Source organism: Bison bison, unplaced genomic scaffold, assembly GCF_000754665.1.
Source record: "Bison bison bison isolate TAMUID 2011002044 unplaced genomic scaffold, Bison_UMD1.0 scf7180017864389, whole genome shotgun sequence".
NCBI classification, from domain to species: Eukaryota; Metazoa; Chordata; class Mammalia; order Artiodactyla; family Bovidae; genus Bison; species Bison bison.
In genome coordinates this window covers 7,476,220-7,482,219 of record NW_011494961.1, presented here as the reverse complement: position 1 = coordinate 7,482,219, position 6,000 = coordinate 7,476,220, and the positions used below count along the sequence as shown (strand labels likewise).

The 6,000-nt window shown below is 37.0% G+C and overlaps 1 protein-coding gene, 1 non-coding gene and 1 pseudogene across 2 annotated transcripts in view; 1 reads left to right on the top strand and 2 right to left on the bottom strand.

Annotated features, from left to right (window-relative positions):
* Positions 1-6,000, bottom strand: part of COL25A1 (collagen, type XXV, alpha 1) — a 494,338-nt gene that overhangs the window by 467,322 nt on the left and 21,016 nt on the right. The window lies entirely within an intron of this gene.
* Positions 1,241-1,312, bottom strand: TRNAS-GGA. Its single transcript has one exon. It is a non-coding gene; the product is annotated as a tRNA-Ser (tRNA).
* Positions 1,973-2,439, top strand: LOC105002084 (annotated as a pseudogene).

Below are 6,000 nucleotides of genomic sequence, written 5' to 3'. Positions count from 1 at the left end.
TTATTTATTTTAAATTTTTAAAAGAAAATCCATCCTGAACCCTCCTCCCTCCTCCCTCCCCATACCATCCCTCTGGGTCGTCCCAGTGCACCAGTCCCAAGCATCCAGCATCGTTCATTGAACCTGGACTGGCATCTCGTTTCATACATGACATTTCACATGTTTCAATGCCATTCTCCCAAATCTTACCACCCTCTCCCTCTCCCACAGAGTCCATAAGCCTGTTCTATACATCAGTGTCTCTTTTGCTGTCTCGTATACAGGGTTATCGTTACCATCTTTCTAAATTCCATATATATGCGTTAGTATACTGTATTGGTGTTTGTCCTTCTGGTATATTTTTAAATGGTATACTGAAATAAATATTTGGCAGCTTCATCAAAGAAAAAGGCTAGATGCCTTAAACTATATATTTTTTTAAATTTAGTCCTATAGTTTCTTGAGAAATGTTTTTTATGTTCTTCCTATGAAAGCTATTTTATAGAACTGAATGGCCATTTATCAGTTCTTACAGAATTCTAAAGAACTAAATATACTATCATACATATAAGAAATGCATTTCTTATGAAAATTTACAATATGCTATACTGAGTCCTTAGGTCTGGCTAATTATGAGAAACAGCCTTCTCTTAATGAGGTAGTTAAAATAAGAATATTTCCCCCAAGGACTACCTTTCAGTTTCAATTCTGTTCATGAAGAATTTGGTGACTTGGACAAGGGGTTCACCTCCCTTGAAGAACTCTCAACAAATGATTTTTTTTAAGAAAGTAAACTAATCCTCCAATTTGTTACAACTGGTTTAATGTTTAAGTTTAAAATCTTTTTAAACTGTAGTTATGAGATTTTCATAGTCAAGGACCAAGGAATGCAACTGATTTAGTGTTTATCCATTAAGAAGGTAATTTTGTGATTTTTTAAAATATATATATATATATATATACCTCTCTCATAATTAAAAGCAAACTATGAGTTCTTGAAAAGTTAAAAAAAGTGTATAAAAGCAAATAATCTAATATAAAAGATATTTTTAAAAAATATGTTTTCTAAAAAACAGACCACTTATGAAAAAAAATCCTACAATTAAGGGTTCAAACATGAATCACTGTTGTGTCATGAAGTTGCTCAGTCGTGTCCAACTCTTTGCGAGTCTGTGTACTGTAGCCTACCAGGCTCCTCCCTCCATGGGATTCTCCAGGCTAGAGTACTGGAGTGGGTTGCCATTTCCTTCTCCAGGGAATCTTCCCAACCCAGGGATTGAACCTGGGTCTCCTGCTTTCCAGGCAGACACTTTAACCTCTGAGCCACCAAGGAAGCCCCTTAGTCAGATCTAATAAAGAAATCCCAATCTAATGATTCTAAGGGTACTGAAAGATGTGCCAGGGTCTAGCAGCTAGCAAAGGGTCTACATCATCTTATGAAGAAGCTACTTTTCATAGAGGTCTTCCACAAACTGACCTACACCCCCCTGCTTCAGAGCAAGCATATTCTCACAGAAGCCTTCAGAACAGAGCCAATGCAAAAACACTTTCTTCTTTGGTGATGATCCTTTTAACAGCCTAAATAATCACACTGAGATTCAAACATTTTCATTGACCTTAAACTGTTGTCTTTCACACAAGTGAATGCTCACTCTCTGGGTCTGCTTTAGGACCGAAGAAAACACACAGATATTAAACACTTCAACAGGCCTGAACAAAGAAGATGAAAATATGAGCAAATTTTAAGTATTCTCCTCTCTTTACCAAAGTGCATTACTCTACTTAAAGATATTTTAAGGTGAAAAACAACCCAAATGTTTATCCATTGACAGTCTTGTTTCAATTATACATCCATTCAGTGGAATTGTATTTAGCTGTTAAAGCAACAAAGAATGAGACAATATTGCCTATAAAATATTCTTGCCAAAAATGCTTAACCTGAATCTTATCAATTTTAAAGGAAACACACCCTTTTGGCTCTGCGAGCAGCACCATGGCGGCTGGCAAGAACAAAAGCCTTACGGAAGGCAGAAAAAACGGAGCCAAGAAGAAAATGGTTGATCTATTTTCTAAAAAAGATTGGTAAGACATGAAAGCACGAGCTATGAGAACTATGGAAAACACTAGTCACAAGAACTCAAGAAACCAAAATTGACCTGATGGCCTCAAGGGTCATGTTTTTGAAACAAGCCTTGCTGATCTGCAGGATGATAATTGCATTCAGAAAATCCAAGAGAATTACTGAGGATGTTCAGAGGAAAAAAACTGCATGACTAACTTCTGTGGTATGGATCTTACTTATAAAAAATGTACTCTATGATCAAAAAAAACCGGCAGACCATGATTGAAGCGCATGTTGATGTCAAGGCTAGTGTCGGTTATTTTCTTCATTTGTTCTGTGTTGGCTTTACTAAAAATCTCAATAATCAGAGTCAGAAGACCTCTTACACCAAACACTAGTAGAAAGACCTACTGAAAAAACCTACGACTTTTTAAGACATTGTTTAATTTTTCTTTTGTGATTAAGAATGAAACCCAGCAACTATAGATTATGAGATTGCTATGAATTGACTTTATGTCACGACCTGAAAATTGCTGTCTTGAACAAATCCCTGACATCAGCTTGCTATATTTTTAGAATTTTTCTCTTTTCCAAAAACAGGAAAGAAAACCTAGGTTCCAAATAAATGAGGTATTTTTTAAAGTTGGAGGTGTGGGAAGAACAGTTATTTTGACATTTTTAGATTGCTTTTTAATCAAACAGTAGAAATTCTAACTTTGCAAGGACGGACTAGCACTCCATATCTCAAGCCACCTTTGGAATGTTTAATTGGCCTGAGTGTCCACTCTGGAAGGCGCATGGATCTGAGCTGACTGTGCCCTAAAGGGGCAACTTGGTCCCGTAATGGTCACAACTAATAATCTACTCAAAGCATATTTTTATATGCATGAAGTACAATAGCTTTCAATGGGAAAGGCCACTTCCAAGTTCTTAATGGTTATTAATCTGTTTTCCCCCCAAATACTGGATTAACAGATTATGCCCAGCTAGTTAATAAGGAACGACACTAAAGTAAAGGGGCTTCCCTGGTGGCTCAGTGGTAAAGAATCCGCCTGCCAGTGTTAGAGACTCAGGAGACATGGGTTAGATCCCAGGGGTGCGAAGATCCTCTGGAGAAGGAAATGGCAACCCACTCCAGTATTCTTGTTTGGAAAATCCCATGGACAGAGGAGCCTGGTGGGCTACAGTCCATGGGATCGCAAAAGAGTTGGAAACAATTTAGGGACTAAACAAAAACAACTAAAATAAAGAGATTAATAGAAGGTGTTTTGTTTTAAGACTATAGCTCAATTTTGTAGTAATATAAGCCCATTTCCTAGTCACTCTAGTAACTTTCTTCCTTAAAAACACTTCTCTTCTCTGAAAACCTCTAGAACAGGGACCGTTCTTTCTAAGTTACAGTCAAATGCAATTCCATTAATATAATCATGTATTCTCACTGAGTTTCCAGAACATGTCAATATGCCATCTTACAGGCAACAGAAAACCAACCTAATGGGAAACTGATGAGTCACACTGTTAAATTATGTTTTTGCTTCAAATATATTTTTGAAACTAGTTCACCTCTCCATGAAATCCTGTTTTTATATGAAGAATAAAGTTCATACTAAGCAATTCTTCAAATATTCAAAAATACAGTAGAATGTTGATAGGCTTCTGGCTGCATTTTAAATCCATCTTTCCAATGAATAAAAGCAACAGAAATCAAAGTTTCTGCAAAGCCTCAGGACAAAACTTCAAGAACAGTCAAGTGCTTCAGAAATGATTATTATAATCAGATTACTGGCTTCCCTGGTGGCTCAGTGGTAAAGAACTCGCCTGCCAATGCAGGAGACATAAGAGACATGGGTTCGATCCCTGGGTGGGGAAGATCCCCTAGAGGAGGTGATGGCAACCCACTCCAGTATTCATGCCTGGAGAATCCGATGGACAGAGGAGCCTGGCAGGCTACAGTCCATAGGATTGCTGAATCAGAGATGACCGAAGTGACTTAGCATGCACTCACTCTTTTGTACTTACAAAACTACAGTATTTTCCCATTTATAGCACAAAAACTAAACTTAAGCTAAAGGGTGAAAAAATGAACAGACTTTGGAAGGAATTATGAGGAGATTTCACTTAAGAATAGAATCAAGAAGAATTTTTAAATATTTTAAAATACCATTTCCTAATTCCTTTTACTATGGTTGTATTACCACCCCACTTCAAGAGTTCCCTACCATGCTAGAGAGGGCACCAAGAGAGCAACACTTTTATTCACTTTCTATGTAATTCATATGCATTATGGGATGTAGAAACATTCATAATATTTGAATTACCGATTCTACTTATAGGTAATATAGGCAATCCACACAAAGGCATAAAGATATAAGATTATTCACTGTGAAGTTATTTTTTATAACTTAAAAATAATCAAAAGGCATAAAAAGAGAAAAATTGTTAATGGGGAAAGGGAGCAACATAAAGGTAAGGGAATAAGAGATACAAATTACTAGGTGTAAAATAAGCTACAAGAATATATTATACAACATGGAGAATATAGCCAATATTTTATAACCACCACAAATGGACTATAATTTTAAAAATTGTGACTCACTATACTGTACACCTGTAACCCATAAATACTATGTAGTAGATCAGTAAGTTGCTCAGTCGTGTCCAACTCTTTGCAACCCCATGGACTGAAGCCCGCCAGGCTCCTCAATCCATGGGATTCTCTAGGCAAGAACACTGGAGTGGGTTGCCATGCCCTCCTCCAGGGCATCTTCCCAACTGCAGGGACTGAACCCAGGTCTCCTGCATTGCAGGCAGGAGACCTACCTGGGCCACCAGGGCTATACTTGGAAAGAAGAATGTTTTAAGTTATCTGAATGCTGTTAGGTGGCTCTCACACTCCAATCTGAAGACAGAACACGCTAGTTTAATGAAAGCATTTATCCACCCATGAACAGGTGGCTCTTAGACATATAATTTTATCTAAACAGAAAAGTGTTTCATGACCATAAATGTTTAAAACATGATACATTATATTCCCCATTTTGGAGATCACAATACACATATCCTACAGTAAATAAATCTGCTTACTCAGTGCATCTCTAACTTGTCTTGAAACTTGTTTGCTAACATGAAGAAGAAATGGTGTTCTAGGGAACACAGCTGGACACACTGAGATAAACAAAAGACAAGAGTACATGGATCATTGTTATAAAGACAATTCCTAAGCTGCTCATAAATAGATGAATGGTAAGCAAAAGGGAAAGACTACTAGAAAGCCATTTGGTTCTCTCCTGAGCTCTCTTAAGCTTGGGCATTTCATCACAGAATCAGAAGAAAACCATGTTGGTCAGTTCATCAAATTTCCAGATCATATGAAGCCAAGAAAAGTTGGAAATGTATTGAAAGAATCACAATCCCAGCAAGTCCTGAAAGGCTGGGATTTGGGTCTATAAAAATAGATGAAAATCTAGTGAATACAATAGAAAGTCTTGATTTGCCTCCCCACTCCCCAAAAAACCAAAACTGCAAAATCAAGAGTGAGAAAGACAGGCCTTAACAGAAGCATATGTGAAAAATACTTAGGGGTTTTCATCAATATTAAACTCAGTGTCAGTTAATAGAATTATGGAACCAGAAAGAAAAGTACTGTCATATTAGGCTGCATTTACAGTAGAGTATATAAAACTAGGGAAGTTTTCTTCTCTTTCCTCCTCACAGATGACCACCAGGCATCTGAGGCTTTATTCAAATCAATGTGCAACATTTTAAGGAAGAAGCAGACACCCTGAAATGTCTCAATAAGTCAATGGCATTTTAGAACAAAACTCTCAATAAGAAATTAGAATAGATGATTTCACATATTTGATGAGTTGTCACAAGACAGAGGTATTTGAATTCTTTTTTATGATGCAGGGCGGGATGGTATACAGAATCAAATGGTGAATGCCCAAAAGATGAATTTT